The sequence below is a fragment of the Octopus sinensis genome, linkage group LG6, assembly GCF_006345805.1.
Source record: "Octopus sinensis linkage group LG6, ASM634580v1, whole genome shotgun sequence".
In the NCBI taxonomy this organism is placed as follows: Eukaryota; Metazoa; Mollusca; class Cephalopoda; order Octopoda; family Octopodidae; genus Octopus; species Octopus sinensis.
This window is the reverse complement of record NC_043002.1, coordinates 113,406,590-113,410,115: the sequence shown is the minus strand read 5'-3', so window position 1 is coordinate 113,410,115 and position 3,526 is coordinate 113,406,590.

Genomic DNA, 3,526 nt, shown 5'->3' with positions numbered 1-3,526 from the left:
GATATGATTATAACATTGGCTATTTGACTTATAGTCAAACATCTGTATTCCATCAACATATGGTGAACACGACCAATGTTTTCCTCTGTGGTGGCAGTTGTAGGACATCCAGACATTGGATCATATTCAAGACTTCCCCTTGCCCTCCAAAATTAAGCTGCCCTCTTTTGCACTGTTGATAAAGCTGAAGCATCTTCCCTTAATGTAGCAATTATCTCAGCATGAACGTCTTTAAGGGCTAAATCATTTTTTGTGAAGGTACTTGATTACGTCACAATGCCAAATTTTGCTTCTTTTCAAGTGGCGTTGCTACTAGTTACTTCTAAAGTCTTCTTTGAACAGCCAGATGTCAGTTATGAATATGTTGAGGTGAAATGAATGCATGCAAGATTTCTAGCATCACTCCTTGATAGTCAGCCTACGAACTTTTCAGTTCACCCTCGTACTTATTGGCTGAGCTGATTAATTTTTCAAACTGTTTAAGAGAACCAAATTACTTTCGTAACATGGTAATGGGGGTCGCTGTATAAACGCGCTTAATCTTTTAAAAAAGATGTACAAAAAATTAGTTACATATTCATTTATAAATTAATTCAGTTCTTCGATCTTTCATGGCAAATATATTTATTTCATTCTTCTCAGAAATTTTCTGCTTTAATCCGTTGTTGAAGTAAATCTTTTTTCAATTGACATAAGAACCAGCCCTGAAAGTCTTTTCTCTCCTGTTGTATTTCTTTGGTAAGTTTTAATTCTTTACAATGCCGAACAGGACAGGATCGCTCAACAGAGCCAGTTATAAATGGAATTGTCAAAATAATTTGCCAAAATGGAAGAGTTTTGGCATAGATTCCATCAAATCACTGATGTAAACTTAATGCATTAAATTAATCACACTTTGCTCTTTGAAATCTTGCATAGTTCACTCTGTAATCATGTGTGTGTGTGTGTATTGTGTGTGTGCATGCGTATGTGTGTGATTGAGTGTGTATGGTTGTGTGCACGCGTGTGTGAATTGAGAAGCAATCTTAATAAAACGGAAGATAATCTTACATATCCACGAAGCAACGAAAGTTCCTGGCCAAAAGGGAGACATTCCAACTTACATAGGGCAAATGCAACATTGAACATTAAATATCAAAGAGAAAAATAAATAATTTTGTTCTGTTTGGCAAAATTTTGGTACGAGTAGTTTGAATGACAGAACCAGTTTGATAGACAAAGAATTTTGAAAGGGCTCTTATTGGTGCCTTTTGACTGAGGTCAAACAGTTAAATTCCATTTGACCATGAGGTCAGTCTATAGTGACACCATTTACAAAGAACTGACAAAGAGTAGAGAGAGAAATTGACAGATAGAGAAAGGAGACCCAAGACGAAAGAGCATCATGCATTTCCAACATTGCATGACTTTGAATATATTTTTAACGGGATGGGAAATGAGGTCAAGTAGCGCTGTCTTTAATAATCCAAATAATGCTATATTGATATTGAATCTGACAGTCTTCTTCAAAGCAAATTAACTAATTAGTTTCGTTTTCAATGATTTTGGCAACTTTTCGACATAGATACAAATAAATTACGTTGCTAAATCTATTTTTGATTTATATATAAAAAAAATGGGTGGTCAAGCAATGCATCACTTGCGTAGCTGGAGCACGCGCCACTGATATATATTATATATATATAATAATATATATATATATATATATATATATATATATATCAAGAGGAGAGAGAAAGAGAGACAGAGATAGAGAAGCAAATAGAAGACAGATATAGAGATATAAAGACTGATTGGTAGGCTTACCCAGATCACTAGTGAATTCGCGTTTACATTGACGCTTGTCAGTGGCTCTCACCGGCGCCTTGAGTTAAACTCAACTCGACTTGTCAGCTTATAAGATGACCGTAGAAATCATACACTGTTTCAGTAAATGACTGAAACAAGTAAAAAAAAAAGAAAAGATCTTTAGTTTTCTGTGCCTGGAAGACTCCTACATCATTTGGAAAATTACCCTTCATTTTCAAGTAATTGTTTATTTTGACTAAAAGCTTATCTATAGTAGATTTAAACGTGATTCTCTCACCTCGATCCGTATGTATGTTATATTGTGTTATATACATCTGCAGCTTCAAATGATTTTATTTTTGAGATGGAAAGTTTGGTATTTGCGCGTCTGCTTGTTGTTTCATTTCCTGTAGTTGTTGCTAATATGGCTGCGACATTGTAGTCGTCGATTTGAGAATGATGGTGTTGGTGTCTCCTCGTATTGTGCATGTATAGGCCCTTCAACATACCTGGTTTTTATGCTTGTCAACCTGCACTGGATAATGCGTTTCTCTGCATTTTTATAAAAAAAAAGAGCAAAAAAGAATCAGGTGATACAGTCATGTTGGCACATAAAAGTTCAACAGATATTGCAAGACGTTTTTGTCCAACGCTTTTTGGCGACGAACTAGCGTTGTGGTATTTGTTCTGACTCTTGACCTGATAAAATTGTCACCATCTTACGCTATTTCTCTCTGATGAACTAGTAAATACTCTATCTAGATTCGATTTAATGGCTAGATGCAGTTCTTCGTTTATAGTATTGCTCGGTGATATTAACATTTCACTCGTCAAACAGCTTCATATATGCTATTAAATGTAAAGGATGTAAAGAGAATTACACAGGTCAAACAAAACTTACTCCCAGAAATAGAAAGACTATTCACCGTCGGCTATTACGAGACCCCAATACTAGACAGATACCACTGAACTGAGTGGGCACATGGACAAGTGTGCAAAAGGTAACTTCCTTAAATTCCAAGTTCTCCCACATTACCTTTGTTTAGTCAATACCACAGATCAAACACGAATAAACAAAGAGAAATATATTCATACAAAAATACAAACCACCACTAAATAAACTTTAACAAACTATTCACACGCAATCACCTACTGCCACTTGGTTTTCCAGCATCTTTTTTCTATATTTCTATCCGTCTGGAATAAAATAACTTCTCATATATATATATATATTATATATAATATATATATTATATATATATATATATATATATATATATATATATAATATATATATATATTATATATATATATATAATATATATATATATATATATATATATATATATATATATATATATATATATGTAGAGACATGTACGGTGGTGGGGCGATAGAATGGTTGTATACTGTCAATCTAACACGAACGTGACAGTAGAGGGGTACACCACAGCTGTTTAGCCCTAGGAAGCATCGACGCTTCCTGATGTGTCAAAGCCATCAGGAGGCGTCGATGCTTCCTAGGGCTAAACATCGGTGGTATACCCCCCTACTGTCACGTTCGTGTTAGATTGACATATATATATATGCATATATGTATATATGTATATATGTATATATATGTATATATATATATCTCTTTTACTCTTTTACTCTTTTACTTGTTTCAATCATTTGACTGCGGCCATGCTGGAGCACCACCTTTTAGTACTTATTCTATCGGTCTCTTTTTGCCGAA